A 17,980-nucleotide genomic window follows, 5' to 3' on the forward strand; every position below is an offset into this window, starting at 1 on the left:
CAGACTAGATTGCATCACTCTCACTCAAAATAATGGACACATCACAAATGGTCCTGCTGCTTGCATTTAGCTTGTCTGTTAAGTACAGCTCACATATACATGCATTACATGGGCACTGTGACATAGCTCTTATACTGTACAAGTGATGCATAGGCCTTTAAATCTATGTCTTATCTTCACTGACCAAGTATTCGTATACAATTTTCCTGCTTTAGGAATCACTCACACAAATACTGCTGAAACTATTTCCTGAGCATCTCCACAAGCAGGAAGTTACTAAGAACCCAACCTGAGACTGAGTAGCTTCTGACTTCACTAATGATTTTGGCCTGAATTATGAATGAGCCAACAGTAGTACTTGCTTTATATTAAAGTGATAATTTATTATAATGGGAAAAATATTCCACCAAATATTTAACTTGCAAATGTGCTGAATAGATCGTCCCAGAATTCCTGGGAAAAGTTGTCCATAGGTGGAGGTGACAAGAACAAACCAGAAGAGGAATGTGAAAAAAAATCTCAAAGTTATTAAAGTAGGAACCTGAAGAAGGACATTAGAGGAGGCTTAAATATATCTAAAACTTTGTTTTATGCGACCAATGTATTCAAATAGAGCACAGGTAGAAGGAGATACGTTATGCTAAAGGAAAGATGCATTTTGCTTAGAGTATGTTGACTTCCATTAATATAAAATATTAGAGGTGGCAAAAATCCCACAGATACTGAAAGCCATCAGTATGAGCTACTTGCTACTGCCACTTACCCCATCCCACAAGTTGCAGAGCTACTTTGTCACCCTCTAATTTGGCCCTTTTATTTCTGAAGTGCGCAAGATAAGGATAGTGTGGAGCCATTCCTCCTAGGTCATGGGGAAGAGCATTCCCCTGGCAAAATGCCAGTTCCAAGGTCTCATCACACCTCTGACTTCTCTGTGTAAATAAGGCAGGAATCTGCCTGCTTTTCCTTTATTCTGTGAGACAGGAGAACAGTGGTATTTGCTGGCGCAAACGAGGAGACGGATGAAGCATGGTGGCAGCCTCAGCCTGTTGTCCAGTGTTGATCTAAAAATGCTTAACTTTGTGCCAAACACCCTGCATTAAATGAAAAAAAAAAAAAAAAAAAACCAAACAACTCAACCAGCAGATAATTGTTTCAGCTCACTCTGCTGACTCTAGTTTAGAATGGATTGCTGTTTTTAAAGTATTACAAATCAAGTCACAAGTGGGCAGCGACAATTTCTTTTTCTTCTCTGATCCACCCCATCTGAGCAGGGGAATGTACATGCAGATCTGCAGGAAAATCTAAATCAAAAGCAGAAAGTAAGGCTCATGGCCTTCGTACGTCACCTTGCCCCTCACTACAGTAAGACAGAAAGTAATGATTCATCAACTGTTACGAAGGAACTTGCTACGATCTTCCTGTCTTTTATTTAATGTCCATTTTAAAGCTTGAATCACAGCTGTACAATCATAAGGAATGCCTGAGCACTTTGTGTATCTGTTGTAGTTCTTTTTGTCCTTCTCTGCTGAAGTTTGATGACACTGTTCCCAATGTGACTGTAGTCATTAGAAGACTTTAATTATCCTACTTCCACAGGGGAGACGGATGTTGCTTGGGAAGGCTTCCCGCATTTTCTTCTGTCTGCTCTAAACATAACACTGCTGGTGGTCTGGTAGGATGAGTGCAGAACATTTTTCATATTAAGTCACTGACTGTGAGGGTCTGATCAAGCTGCTTGTGACATGTAAAGGATCCCCTCTCGAGTCAGTTGATGTATTACAGCCACTGTAAAAACTTGTTCATCTGAGGAAAAATCATCAAAGCTTTTCACAGTAGATAGTGAATAAATGTTCTTCTCATGCTGTTATTACAAGCAGGTCAACTTCATTATCCCGATGAGGAGATGAATAAGGAGGAGTGGTTTCCAAGAGCAAACCTCTCAGCTAAACCCATATAAAGCAATAATATTTCACAGTTGACAAAAATAGAATAGTGTCTGATGGGTCTCGTGGGAAGTTAATTAAATCATCACCCTCCATGGTCCATCAGTCAATATCCAACCAACAACAACATTACTTAACCCTTCTGGTTAAGGGAATGTGCCTGCCAGTTGAGTCTTTTGCTCATGGACTTACAGATTCTCGTCTTTTGGCTTTCATTAATACCCTTTACCATTCTGAGGAAAGGAGCGTGGTGGATTATGCAAACTAATAAGGGATGTTTTAGATGTTAGTCATTAAAAACAAACAGAAAATAGTCACCAAACAAAGTAGTCACATTCTTTTCCAATGCTACATATTGTGGGCAAAATGTTGACAAATTCTTTATTTATAAATAACAGATACTCATGTAGGCCTAATGCCTACCGATCTAATAATTGCTGTTCCTTAATGGTGAGAGGTTTCGGTTTCAAACCGGGATGGAGATGTGCTGGATTGACAGTTTATCACAACACTATTCTTCAGTATCCAGGTCTGTTCAAAATCATTGCACGGAAATGCTAAGTGAATGCATTTTCTGGTGTGCCATCATCTCTTACATATCCGCTACTTCAGTGTCTAGAGGGATTTTTCCCAGCACATTTGTGGAATGGATTAGACCTTGGCAACATGATTGTAGCGCTAACACACGACATGAGTGTGTGATGTGGCACACTTTAAACTGTGAGATGAGATTGTGGGCATACATGGGTTGTATCCTTTAAATCAAAGAGACTTAGGTCATATATTTCATAAAGGCATACATGGATGATTTCTGTTCTCAAATTCATTCGTCTGGGGGGAGGACCTAATAGTATGGAGAGACCAATATGAAGAAGCCCCTACAGTCAGCTACAACCTCCTTCTTTAACACTGATGAGACACAAGGTGAGGCTTTACGGCAAAGGGAGGGACACTTCTGCTGCATTTGACTTCATATTAATCAACCCATTTAAGGCTAAGCCCCAACAGACAGAAGGGGAAGTCATTTACTGCATTGGGCATGATATGTGAGGTGGCATAAGAGAACAATTTTTTTCTTTCCTGTTTGCAAGGAAAAAGTAATCTGACTGCAGCTTCTCTCTGAGGAAAGCAGGGCATTTTTACATCTGGTAATTGAGCTTATTAACACCGTCCTGTTCTCCCTAATTTCTAGTGTGCTGAGTGAAAATCATTCCACTTTGGAAAGTTTATCACTTCAACTGCATTAGCACTATTTAAGCAAATCTTTGAGAATTCACAACTTCCATTCTGCTTCAGTAATGAGGGACAAGCCTCGGCAGCCTGGGGCTGAGTTCTGCACTCTGTCAGTATCTGGCACTCGTCTCTTAATGAGGAACCTTACAGACTGCTATTATGGCAGAAGGAAGGAAGTGCTAAAATTGCCAGCAATAATAAGGCATCTCAAACTCTCCGGCTTATGGAAAGGATCTAAACAGCTACAGCTTGGTAACATTAAAATATTTTTATTAGGAAGAGAAACTGTTGGGAGATGAGCTGAGTTGAGCTGCAGCCTAAAAGTTGAACTATTTCTGTTCCACTAGCTTAAAACTCATTGATCTTGCAATATTTAACTATTTCACAATATTTTCACACTATTTCTTTTTGGCCTTTGGGGAAATATAACTGGCTTTAAAGCAACACTGAAGTATAATTCTGCCTGCACAGGTGACTTTATAAAAGTGGCACCTTCTTACTCTTTTTTTTCCCCCAGAGAGCATGTTTTTTACTGCTTTTTATTCTCTCAGTACTGTGTGGCTAGCAAAATGAAGAGAGAAATATCATGCATCAAACTGACACAGTTCAAGTAAAATGATTCTGCAAATACCACTAACAACATCATTTCATCAGCAGTGTGTTTGTTATCAGGAGAAACACCCTTTCTGTCTTTCACTTGCAAAGCAGGATTTGGAAAATATTTGACTGGGTGTGTATCTGTGGAAAGGGAGTGAGAGGGAAGACAACAGTACTGAAGGGTGAAGCTGTGGCCCAGCTTTAAGGAAGGATAGCTATCAAATCACTGCTGTTCTGCCTTTTGAAGAGTAAACTTTCAACTCTGTTTTGGGTAGAGAAATCAAACTCTACCAAAAATTATCATTTACATTTTGATTAAAAAATATGAATAATATTTATTTGAGCCATTGTCTAAAAGATCCAAAGAAAAGCTTCCAGTTCTTATGAAGCTACTTTGTGCTGCTGTGGTGTCAGATGTCCACATGAAATGATCTCATTTCTACTGCTTCTAAGACAGAAAAAGATCAAGTTTGAAGCTACCTAATTTTCAGTGAGCATGTCTGGTAAGGAGGGCTGCATCTGACCATTTTCCACTCAACAGCATAGAATCATAAAATCATAAAATGGCATGAACTGGAAGAGACCTTAAATCCCATCCAGTTCCAAGCCTCCGCCAAGGGCATGGTTGCTAGATCAGGCTTTCTATTTCAGCCTGAGAGAAAAGACAGCATCAAACACTGTGGAATCTGATGTGAGGCCTAGGATTCCCAGTGTTGAAGACATACTGCTTTTTCCTACCGAATGCAGGAGAATAAGCTCTGTGAACGAAACACATAATCTTTGTTAAGCAAAATGTCAGGTCATTTTAAACATTGTTTTTCCCTGTATGCAGTTTAGGCAAGGGGATGAGAGTCTTCTCTTGAACTGAAGTTCCTTTCCACTTGGCACTTGAATCCTTCTTATATCAGGCCAAGAAAAAAAAAAAACAGGTGTTCCTTAAGACTTTAAAATGCAGACTGGTGTAAATGTACTGAAAAACAAGAATGGGCTCTGAGGAGTCAGATCAGCCAGCTGAAGGCTGCATTGGGCAGAGTCTTCTAGCACTTGGCCGAGGCTCAGATACAAAAGGCAGGTTGATACTAGAAGTCTCAGTGCTCATGAGAAAGTTCACAGTGGTGGCCCCTAACTGAGAAAGCCCTTTCACCAGTTGCAGAGTGTTTGACCTCAGGAACTGACAGTGAGCGTGGCACTGCTGATCTCAGCTAATGTGCCGGGGTACAGGTTGAGAGGCAGCCTTTGAGATAATGGCGTGCTATCATCAGTGCATTACAGCACAGCATAGTGTCCCTGCTTACACTGCTTCTAGTGGTCAGCAGGCAGGAAGGTACAAGATAAAAGAGCAGCATCTGCTTTTCTACTTCATTACATGGCAAAGACATACATTTCTCCTAGCAGAAATGAGGAAGAACCAATGCTCTAATTGAACAGTCCCTAAGTAGTCTCAGAATAGTCTTTGAGCAGAACGTAAAAAAGTCCAGAACAGTTAGCTAACACTTCAGCATAAATACTTGAGCACTGGTTTAGCTGCACACTAACTGCTGCATTATATATGTATATACTGCATTATATACACATATATATATTGCACAGATTTGTTTTAAATTGGGAAAATAATGGCAAATAATTATTCACATAGAAGACTTTTTAATGAAATATCAGAAAATTCCATCCATGGTTCGCATTTTGAAATCTTATTTTTGCTCCTCGATAAATGTAATGAATTGTTTAAAAATTATTAGGGAGACAACATGCCCTTTTTAAAAAATGAAACAAAACTCTCTTCCCCTCTTCTGCTGGATCCCTTTCTTGAACACAATTATGTTATAATAAAAATAAAAATGGAATATTAGAAATAAAGATAAGTAAAAATGTAAATGAATTAAAAAGAATAGTAAAAGAAAACAGTAACTTATTTCAACATTTAGAAATCATCATAAGAGAGAGAAAAAAGGAGGAAAATTAAGAAGAAACAAACACAAGAGTTTCAGAAACTAGGCACATTTCAAATACAAAATTAAGGAATCATTTAAAAGCAAGCATCCTTAATTTGTATTTTCAAAGCCAAGAAAATAAGTTTTTAATGAAACAGATGGAATTAATTTTCTTTTAACAAATGTACATAGGAAAAAAAAATTAGGCCGTCTCCATGTAGTTCACAAACCTGAGAATCTCCGTTTTCTCAGTGCTACACCTCTCTGTTCCCAGTAATTTTGCCTATTTGCAGGAACAAGTTATCCTTGCTTCCGAATGACTGCACCTTGGTGTAAAGGCAGGCAAGTTTTCCCATGCAGCTCTCAGCCTGCCAAAGTGGAGCTGAAGCAGACACCGTCCCATAAACAAATGCTGCTTTGGTTATCTTACTTTTTGCTATGACGGGAAGATTATTTGTGCCCTGGTATACCCAGAAGAAATTGCCTTTGTTTTAGTTTTCGTTGAAGGTATAAGCACTCATTGCTTGAGTGGAAAAAGCCTTTTTTTAGTTTTTAGTTCCGTTTTCCACAGCGCCAAGAAAGTCTACCTTTGAACTCTATAAAAGCGGATAAAATTTTGGCAATGGGAGTGGAACTATAAAACAAACAACATGCTCAGAATAAGTTAGTATATGTCCTAGTTAAAGAACATGGAAAAAGAGAATGATAAATGGAGAGTTAGACTAATAGTCTCTACTGCCATTATACAAAAGTGAACAAAACAATTTGAATTACAATGTTCGGAGGTATGATTAGTATCTATGGTTGTAGCATTTTGTTCGTAGTAATGAGCAGAGAAATATGTTTGCCTGCCACTCATAGGAAAGTGAATGCAATATGCAATACCTGGACTATTTGAACTAAAATGAAGCACATTCATCTAGTGCAAGTGCTTTAAAAATTAAATTGTGCAAGAAAATATCAGGAAATATTTTGATTTGGTTTTCTTGGTCAAGGCTGTTAGTCTATGGGAATTTAACAGGATGATGAGTTTGGGATAAAGCCTCACTGACCTTGTCCACAAACAAAAGTGACTTGTATTTCAATAAAGTTGTATCGTAAAAGGGTCATGCTGGGCAAAATTTGCAGTCCATGGGCAGGGCACTGAACATATTTAGAAAGGGCAGCTCATTTCATTCTACATTATTTCTCTAAGATAAAAGAAGAAACACACAGTTTTGATCTCACCTCTCCTGTTGTACAATTTGCTCTTATGCTTCTGTATTTCTTCTCCATAGGGCTGAATTTTGCTAAGAAAGCTTCAGAAATTAGTTGCCTATTCTAAAGTTATTTTTCAGCTTTATCTACTAAATATGCTGTAGCCTGTTTGGGTGGGAATAACTGTTTTTTGCAAGTATTCATGTTTAGATGTGTTTTATAACTGACCTACAATGAGCTGAAATGATGGCATCTAGGTCTAAGGGCAAATAATAAAAAGAGATGAAGTTAAATTTAAAAAAAAAAAAAAAAAACCACGAAAAAAAAACCTTAAATATATCTAGCTAAAGAAATGTCTTTCCTAAAAAAATGCAATTTCTAATAGAGGGGACAAGAAGAATGACTAGAGATCCCAAAGTGGTATGCAGAGTCTACCTGAATAAAGTCAATATTAAAGTCATCATAAGCACCTGTGGAAAATAAGAAGTAAATTCTTTATTTCTATCTTTCCTGGTAGCCACCGTGACTCACTATATATATGCCAAATAGTTTGTGAGTTGGAGATGCCAATCGAGTGGGAATAAATGTCTAGGGATGGAGCTGATCATTTCATCCTGTGTGTAGCAAATTAGCTGACTAGTAAAAGCAGATGAGCTCATAAACGAGAAGGGGAAAAAAAAAAAAGTAGGAAAGTATTAGTTCATTGTTTTCCATTCTATGCTGTCAGAGATGTCAGTGCCTAAGCCAGCCTTCTTACAAGTAGAGGTAGCACATTGAAAACACTCAAAGCTGTCAGAGAAAACAAACCCAGCCATTTCCCAACTTGGGAGCTGGACTCTACCCAATGATTTTGTTTTGAATCAAAAGCAAACTCCCACATCTGGTGCACTAGCAAGCTTATGAGATCTTCTGCCTCATAAAAATGTGTGACCCCAAGAAAGCCAGGAAAAAAAACTCCATATATTTCAGTCCAGGATATTTGTTCTCATTAATTTGAAGATTCAGGAGTTTTATTTCTTGGTGTATTCCTGAAAGTGAGAAAGCAGAAGGAAAACGTACTGCAGATATATTATCACTTCTAAGCCATGTACCATGTCTGCTATTAACAGAATTCTTCAAAGGTTTTTTGCCACAGAGCAATACATTTCATTAAAGTAAGTCTTCACAAAGCTCTTGAAGCAGCCAAGGAATCTGCTTGCCCTTGCTTACATTCACTAACACACTCATACACATGTGCTGCACTCAGAGATCAAGAGGTTTGTCCATTGCTGTCACGTAGTCCTACCTCCATCAGCAGTCCTCCATGAATCCATTGCACTTGCCATATCAATACATGGTCTTGCCTCACTCATTTGCTTGTGCCAGGTCTAACTATTAGAGAATTTTCTCCTATCTGAGTCTTCTCTTCACTATTACCTTTATTACTCTTTACTATTATTAGTCTTTGTAAGCTGTCAGACGGACCTATCAAACTGTATCAGAGAAATGAACTTTATCTGAAAGTCTCTGAATTATTTTCACTTTGGTCTTGTGGTTTTGAGTATTCCTTTTTGCAGTTCAAAAAAACCCAGTCCTATTAACTATATTCAGGTTGCAGATTGTCACCAGGTTATCCAAAGACACCAACTTCCTTCCTTCCAAGCTCAAAGAACTGGTGATAAGTTTATTTAGGTATTTATCTTGCCCTTCAGTAGTATCAAAATTGTTGCCCTAGATCCAGGAGAGGAAATTTTGGGATTCCTGTCTCACTGATAAATGGTGTTTGCTCTTGCATGCCTCATCCATAAAGATGGTTGGACTACAGCCCAGCTGATTATTTGCATGCTTAGAAGACATTCTCGTCTGCTTTTCCCCTTCTTTATCTCCGAACATGTTTCCCATGCAGGTTACATTTGCCTTTTCTTTTTCTATCCTAGTTTCAGTTGTGAAACTCTCTCATTGATCCTGGGTTCTTGTTTCTATTTTGTTGATACAGTTCTGTGGCATCCAAAATGTATAACATTCTTTGGAATGTCTCCATGTATGATGAGTTTGGAAGAGGGGCTTGGACCATACAATTTACTTGCTTTTTTATTAATTTCTTGCTTTATTCAGGGACTCGAGGACTGCAGTCATATTTCAAACTTCTGACAGCATCCTTGGAAAAAAAACTTTCTTAAATATACTGCATTGACTGCCACGGCACTGTTTATTGTGTCTTCCAAAAACAATAAATTTTGTCTGGAGTCAGTGTGGTACCTTGTCTGTCTGAAGTTTGTCCAAATATAGGAATAAGTTATCACCATAAAAATTATTGGATTGTATTGAAACAAACCTACCTCTTCACTGTCTACCTCTGGTTTACTGGAGTTTTCATTCAGATAGTATAAATAAGAACAGGGATAAAGAAATGGTTTTCAAAATTTTTTACAGATATTCCATTGTGGATCTACAACTTACATTGTCTGAAGAGTGTCCATGGCATATTTTAATTGCTACTAGTATATTGAAAGCAAACATGATTCATATTAAATGAATGTTAAAAGTGCATATCTCCTCTAAGAGATGAAACTGAAAACTCAGAAGCTGGCAGAGAGATGGGGCTTACTAGATAATTCTATGCTTGCTAAATTCTAGTTTCCTCTGGAACTTCAGCATCATATGGACAGCCACAGAGGGCTAAGATAAAACAGAACACTGAAGCTGTCTTACGAGCTAGATACTAGTCCAAATATCACACAGTATCTCTATTCCAACAGCACTTCATGTATCACTTCTCACCTTATAATATCATCCTTTGTGAAAGGATCTTCAGGAAGTTGACTTTTTTTGGCCTTCAGGGCTTCTACCTCTCAGCTCTTGAGAACAGAGTTTCCAAGCATGTAACAGGTATAAGAGACCAGAAGAATTGTGGCTGTCACACCAAGATGATTTTAAGCCATTGACTGAAGGGGACCCAAGAGAGCTCAATGATTCTGTATGACTTATGTATGGACTCATCAAAATTCATTCTGTCTGAAGTCAGATAGAGATCTGCATTTTGAATTATTACCAAGTAGGTAGCTAATTCCATTTATCAGAGTAAACGCAAAGTAGCAGTTTTGTAGCAATAAACATACATATCCAAAATATTTACTTATATCTATTTCTGTGGATAAAAATCTTAGATTTACACAGACAGATTTAATATTAAGTAGCTCTCTCAACTCAAGAACTTGGTCCTTCCACACAGGTAAAGTAGACAATTTAGGGAAGCTCCATGAGATTTGCTGGTGAATAATTAACAAAACTTCTGGCCTCTCCCAGTTCAACACACCCCTTATAACATTCTGTAAATGAAGTCCATGATGCAAACCACACCAAAAATACTTTGTATATTCTGATCAGTTTGAGCAGCAGATCTGCCTCAGTTCTCACTCAGTAAATGGTGATAGCAACCTATGTTCCCTTTGCTTCAAAATACATATGGAAAATAGAGAGATTCCCACTCCTTCATCAACCTGAAGCCAGAATCAAATCATGTGTGAGAAGCAAAGCCTTAGCTAAGGTATATTGCCAATATATTTTGTTCGTTGCACAAACATACATTCTAACATTAGCAAAAACAAACTGTGGAGAACTTGCCAGGTTCATTTTTGATTATAAAATTTGAGGCCAGACCAGGTCTGTCAGAAGATTTACTTCTATTTGAAACATTTTCTAGCAAAGTCATCCAGTACAGTTATACACAAAACAGAAGAAATAAGCAGATTTGAGTAACTTTAATATAAGGCCATATCCAACTCTGCTGTGCCAATGAAACCTTTCTTTTCAGCTAAAAGCAAAGCTTGGTGCAAAGTGGTGCACAATTAAGCTTAATTACATTATTTAAACACATCTACATAGCAAAAACAGTAAGTTCTACACTATCTAGATTATATATCAGTATGCAAGTTCATTTTGGTAAGGACAACTGAAATGGTTTTGATTAAACCAAGTTGATATAACTGTTTTAGATTTGTTTGTCATTTAAACCATGTTTCTTTGATTTATTATTGGAAAAAAAAAAAGGTGATTTTGTGTTTGGGAGGAGTCTTTACATAGTTCATTGTTTCTTGGAAGAGTCATAACAGTGACATAAACTTTTACATCAGAGTTTATCGAAAGTCAAATTACGAATATATTAAAACAAAGCAACACATACACACAAAAAAAATGCTACACAAGGGAGACTCAAAACATACCTCTCTAAAACTTTGCAAGTATGGCAAAATAGCTCAAAACAGCTAAGATAAAAACATACTGAAATTGGCTAGTAGGACGGGGACAAACTCTTGTCAGTTCCCTTTGGCATTATTAAGGTCATTAGTCTGTCTGTGGCACAGAGGATGTTTGGTTTTGAAATACATCTTGTTTATCTGTGTCTAATCCGTGATTTTTGAAAGAAAATTATGCATTGTCATATTAAGTGGGGTTGCAGTGGAAAAACAAATTAGAGGAGGTAACATAGCAAATGAGAGTTATGGGAGGTTTTGTTGTTGGTTTGTTGTCTTTCTTTTTTAACTTACTGCTTGTTTTTCTACCAAATCTCACTGACTTGTTAACTGCTTGGGTTGCCTCAAGGGTGTCATCAATTAATTGAACTCTGGCCTTCAGGAATTTGATTGATAGGCAGGTGAGTGAAACACAGACTGTCTTACCATTAATGACCCCCACTACAAGACTGGCTATTACTCAGCACCCCAGAAGAACGGCAGTGGTGATAGAAGGTTTGATGTCTGGAGGTGTTGGTGTCATGCTCACAACGTTCTGAAAGCTTTATGTTTGAGAACATAGGAAAGAGCAGTAAGTGCCTTCAGAAGGTTCACCTCTTCGAAGACAGACTGTCTTTCCCTGCCCAGACAGCAACTGCAGAGCTCATGAGACCATGGATTGCTTGTGATTCCTATCAGGACTTCAATATTCCCAGCTAACTCTTTCCAAGGCTTCAGGCTCCTTCAAAAGTTTTGGGGAAATAATAAAAATAAATTAAGCCTGTCAATACTTCTACTAGTGGCTTATCATCTCATCCTTCCTACTGCTTCACTGCAAAGTGCAAAAAACATAGGCATCTTGTCCAACTGTTAGAAGGAAATTCTGTAGCCAGGCAATTCGTGCTGTAACAACCCTCAGAGAGGCCACAGTACTGGTGAATGAGACACTGAAAAACACAAGTTCTTCAGAATCTTTATATTCTATAAATGAACTGCAACCTGAAATCTTATTGTTAAATGTGCAAACTCTGTAGACAGATAAAAATGGCCTAAAAACTACCTGTCCTGCACATCAAGAATATTATGGAGACACACATGAAAGAAGCACATTTTCTTTCGTGCGCACAATGCAACTTCTACAACTGTACTCATAAATTAAATATTAGTCTATTAACTATTATAATAATAGTCCAATAGATTCAGTAGTCTATATTTTAAATGATTAGTATGGTCCAAGGCATAGTTACAGCCCTTGTTTTGTAGCAATGGGAGTTAGCATAGGCCAGAGACCATTCTGTCTCACCACCCTCCTTACTGTGAGTGTGGTGAGACACTGGAACAGGTTGCCCAGTGAGATTGTGGATGTCCCCTCTCTGGAAACATTCAAGGCCAGTCAGGATGGGGCTATGAGTAGGTCTAGTAGGAGGTGTCCCTTCATATAGCAGTGTGGGAGTTGAACTAGGTGATCTTAAAGGTCCCTTCCAACCCAAACCATCCTGTGATTTTATGATTCTATGATTCCCAGAAGGATGTTAATAATTATGACTGTGAGTGCTCTGTGCCATCTGGCCTCACAGCTAGGGAATGGTCCCAGGTACATTTAAATTGCTAGCATGGACATGGCCAGTGAGGGCAGTCCTAACACAAGCCCCACCAGAAACGAAAGCAGGAGGAGTGGAATGTATTACTCTAAAAAACATTTATTTTTCTAACCAGGAAAGCCAGGAGGATGCCTGCATGTAACCCTTTTTAAATCAGCCCTTTCCTTCCCTGCACGCTACTGTGTATTAGCAAGCTCTGACACTACTGTGCTTCTAATTTCAGTGCTAGGTAAGCATCAAGTATGCAGAAGTCTGTGAAAATGGTAATATCATGACATAGCATATTTCTTTAAAAAGGAAATAGTTTCTTCAGTTCTCATAAAGTTTCAGAGGTCTGCATGGATCACTGCATGGGTCTAAGAATATTGTGAGGTAGCATCTCTTCTTAACCTCCTCCCCCTGTTCATATTATTTTCAAGAATAATATTCAAGAATCTGCCATTTTGATTCATGTTAACACAGTGGGGCGATTACCATATGGCTGTTCTTAAATCAGGACTCTATGGTGATAAAGGTATAAAGGTATTGCAAAAGTGTGTGTCAATATTCTGTTTTGTTTTTGCTTTTGTTTTCTGTATGTGTGTGTTTTCTGTGCTTCAAGAAATAAAGCACCATGTACTCCAAAACAGCAACAGCAAGAAAAAAGAAAAAAAAAAAAGTTATACATAATCATTAGTCCTGCGGTTTTAATGATTTAAGTAAGTGGCTCTGAGCCACAAGCAACCAGGAGGAATGTTTTTCCCCCTACAAGAAAGCATTTTTATAACAGATAAACACTGCCTTGAACTCAAATTTTCACACACTGAGCCGTAAATTGAATTATATAGTGCTAGAGAGCTGACTGGATTTCTTAATTATTTCCAGACTTGTTAACTTGGGGAAAAATGGGAGAAAGAGAAGAGTGTGTTGGGAAACAGTGGGGAAGGTCATTCCTGGGAAATGGTAGAAGTGGCCCACACATCCGTATACTTTTGTTGAATTTTCCAGAGGAAGATAACATACCTTTTTTTCTACTGCTACTGGAGCCATGGAGTAAACATACCAGGAATGAAGGACCTTGACTTCCCAGTTGCTGGGCTACAGCAAGTCCCAGAGCCTGTCTCCTTGAAAGGCAGAGAACAAATTTCCTTTTCCTTTTCTTATCTATGTGAGACAATTTGAGAAGGAATTCTATTATCTTCATCCCTTTCTCCTTCCCAGCTTCTGCAGGGAGAACTATTTACAATAGCATCAAATCCCAAATCTCTGTACCTACAAGGGATTTTAATCCCTTATCTCCAAACAAGAGCACTGCGCATCTCATCACAGAGTCACTACATGGGGAAATTTGTGACTTAAAAAAAACACTGATACCAACCTTTTATTTTATGGTTGAACATTCTCGATGTGAATGAGAGGTCAGCAGTCATCTCCCCCTCACCGTTTTTTCTGTATACAAGGACTTTCTGAAGGTTTATGATATCACCTTTAACCCAAGTAATAAATACACAGCAAAGAGATCACAGGACACATTAATTTCCTGCTCTGGCACTAAACATTTAAAAAATCTGAAAGAGATATGAACATTTAAATCCAAGTCATCCAAAATTAAAATCCATTTGATTCTAAATATGTCCTATCACATTAACAAATAGAGAAAAATTATTATCAATAAACACAGCAAAGCCAGAAGGAATTATTCCTGTAAAATTACCTTCTTAATAACCATATGTTTACTCACGATGAAATGGACTCCAAAATCTCAATATACATTGTAATACACAAGTACAGGCTGCATATGGCAAATATTTTGCTTTTTTTAGGTCGAAATAGCCACACTGCATTCAAATAAACTGTCTAAATCATAAGTTAGGCACAAAAATTGGGTAAAAAAACCTTTAAAGCAGCCCCAGAACATGTGGTTTTGGTCATCTCATGTCCATTTGCAAGCTGAGAGAAGAGGGAAGAGAATGTTGAATAGTTTTGTCTGTGAAAATATTTTCCCTGGCTTGATTTTTTGTAGAAAAGAAGGAGATAATAATTATTCTGATTTTCACACATTCTGTTTCCTATATTTTACTTGCATGTACCTGAGATGATTTTTTTTTTTGCATAATTATATGTTTTATTTAGTGTGTTTTTTCAGATTCAGCAAAATTATGAAATAATAGCAAAACTATAATTTTCCACATATTTACACAGCCCTAATCATTACATCCCAAGTGCTTGCCAGATTGGAGCCCACCTAAGTGACTGAAATGATCCAAGTGTCATTAGAACTTGAGTTCTCACTTCCCACTGAGGTTGCCCAGCAGGTCTGAGAGTCTCTTGATTGTTCATATGGTCTGAAACTGAGAGAGAGCGGCCTTGGCCCAAATTTTACACTAATGATGGTTTCCTGAACACAATTACTAAGCTTTGTACTTTCTGAAAAACAGTCTTAGAAATCATTTGCTCTAAGGATACCCATATCTGCTCCAGATGCAAAATTTAAGACGCACAGTTTTCTTTCCCTGCTCTCAAGATTCTTCCTTATTAGAAAATAACTGATAAATATGAAAGATACGGAGTTATTACTAAATCTTCCATTTGTTCTTTAACTTTCTGGTTTTACTGTTTTCTTGTTTCTGTTGTGAGATATTCATTTGCTCCCTGCCTGCTTTTCTAGTCTGTGCACATTTTTCTCATCTTGAGAGATTACTGAGGCTGATTTAAAATACTAAGTAGCAACGGACTTTGATTTTTGTTAAGTGTTGGCTCCTTAGCCTGTCAGCAGTCTTCTCTGACATAATAGTTTAACTTTACATCAGTAACTATTTAGTGTTGGTGATGAGCATCTTGTAGAGGCCACAAAGAGCTTGTAAGGTACTGGAGGAGCAGATTGTCAAATATATTTAGGTAAGAAGACATGTAAAGCAGTCCTCAGTTTACTCTTCTGTTTTGAAGATAATGTCTTACACTAGATTGATTACATACAGCCTGAAAAGTGTGGCTCATGCATCCACTCTCGCTGCGTGCTGAAAGATAAAAATCCCATTTGCTGTATTTTATATTGGTGGTCTTTGACACTGGTAATGCAGATCTGTATGTTCCTTGTAAATCACAGATATAATGACTGCCAGATAACAGCTTACTTGACTGTTGAATGAAGTGTTTCTTAGCTGGAAACTGAGCTATGCCATGATCATGATCTAGTGACTTACAGCATTGCGTGAGTCACTTATTTGTATCCCCATTAAAATACACGTGTGAAGAGCTGTGTAGGACAGTGCTGTAGTCATAACCCATCACAACTTGTTTTTCAGCTAGCCTAGACTCTGTCCTGTACATTAGCTGAATTTGTTAGTTTGTTCATACTCCTCTGTCATCATCCTCAGCATGGTATTCAAGCACTCCTTGTAATCCAAGAGAAGTTATAGTACCTGCATGGAACTTGGAGAGGAACACAAGACCACTTTCCCTCTCAGAGTTTGTTTCAGTAAGTAGTACTGACATAAAACCAAACAAATCTACGGTCACTTCAAAGTTCACAGTTCTGGTACTCACTGTTCAAAGAGTAGTCTTTCTAGAACAGTAATACGACTGTCAGGGATTCTCTAAAAGGTTGCCTCTTCCTCCTCTCTCATTATAAACTATCTAAAGACTTTGTAAGGGCTACTTTTCTTCAGGTAAACCTGTAGTCTTGACATATACCTAATGTGATACTCTACATTAAGATTTTTTTGATCTACTAGTTAATTTAATCAAGAGATGTTCCACCCTGTTGCTCCTTTAGCAACTGCAGCTAGGTTCCCAGCTATGCTGAAGATGTGATCCAGCTCTTGCTAGTTGGTGGCTCCTGGCAGATAGCTCTTGTTACATATTCTTTCCAGTTGAACAAGGGTTCAGGCAACTCCTGGTGTGATACTCATTTTCTGTCTTTCTCCAGATGGCAGTATGTCCTTTCCCAAGTAAGTGAGGAGTCACCCTTGAGAAAATTCCCATTCCAACACTGCCACTCTCTCTTCTTTTGAGTTGCTCTGAGGAGATGTTCCCTTTCCAAATAGCTCTTTACCCATGCATGTCTTTTCAGCTTCCTCCATGAATCAGACAGACATAGGGTGAAGACTAAATATGGCCATCTCCACAGAGACATCCACATGTGGCCATCTCCTTAGTGCAGTCTATGTGTGGCCATCTCCTCAGTGAGGTTTATATGTTGTCATCTCCTCAGTGAGGCCTACGTGCAACCATCTCCTCAATTATGTCAGTGTGTGGCCATTGCCTCACTGAGGTCCATGTCAGGACATCTCCCCGGGGGCATCCAAGAGTGGCCATCCCCTCAGCAAGGCCCACACATGGCCATCTTCTCAGCAAGGCCAGTGGTGTCTGTACTGCGCCTTGCGCCATGCTGACCACAGCTTGGCACCACGTGCAAAGGCATTGCTTGTGGTAGGGCATAGTAAGCATCTGGCAAAATTTACAGCCAGATCCAAATCTGCAAGCATGCACATTTTGTGGACTTATTTGAAACTTTGCTTAAAGTGTCACACATGGAACTGTGCAGAACTTGGCAGCGGCTGGTTATGTAATATACAGTCATCCATCTGCCGCCTCCATGAAAAGCGCTTACTCAGATGTCTGCTGGGCGGCGGGTGGAGGCTGCGCTACCCAGAGGCTGGCTATTAAAAACAGAGCTATTACTTATTGACAGTGACAACAAAACAGTAAAATTTCTCTGAACCTCCTTTTTTTTTTTTTTTTTTTGGCTGCCAAGCCTATCATGACTGGGGGGAGGGGGCACATCAGACCACTGAAGTAGTAAAGCCTGTCTAAATGAGTTTCTTTGTATGTCTTCATCTGTCACCAGTATTGCTTGAAACGAAAGCATGGGCTGAACACGTTAGACTTACCCATAACTTCACACAAAGAGATTCCCAGACGGGAGCTCTCGTACTGTCTGAAACTCTCAGGAGCCACTTTCCCAAATAGTGCACACATGCCAAGAGAGGCTTCAGCAATCTGGGGGTCATTCTTAGTGTCCTCCAGGGCTCATATCTGCTCCCAGCTCTGGCCCAACCCATGACACACAATGGACAAATATTTATTTGCCTTAGATCATATGGCAGGAGAGTTTAGGCCCAAAAGGTGACAGACGTACAAGTTTGTTTTTTGAAACACCAAGAGGTTTACAGAACAAATACAACTCCTCGTCTTAAGCTGAATATTTTTAAACAAGGTTGTCACAATGTCACATTTGCCAGCGCTTTACTGTGGAAGCAGCATTGGGGAGAAATGCTTCTAACACT

The sequence above is a fragment of the Centrocercus urophasianus genome, unplaced genomic scaffold (genome assembly GCF_019232065.1).
Source record: "Centrocercus urophasianus isolate 14NV4802_14NV808 unplaced genomic scaffold, USGS_Curo_1.0 seq_10, whole genome shotgun sequence".
Taxonomy (NCBI): Eukaryota; Metazoa; Chordata; class Aves; order Galliformes; family Phasianidae; genus Centrocercus; species Centrocercus urophasianus.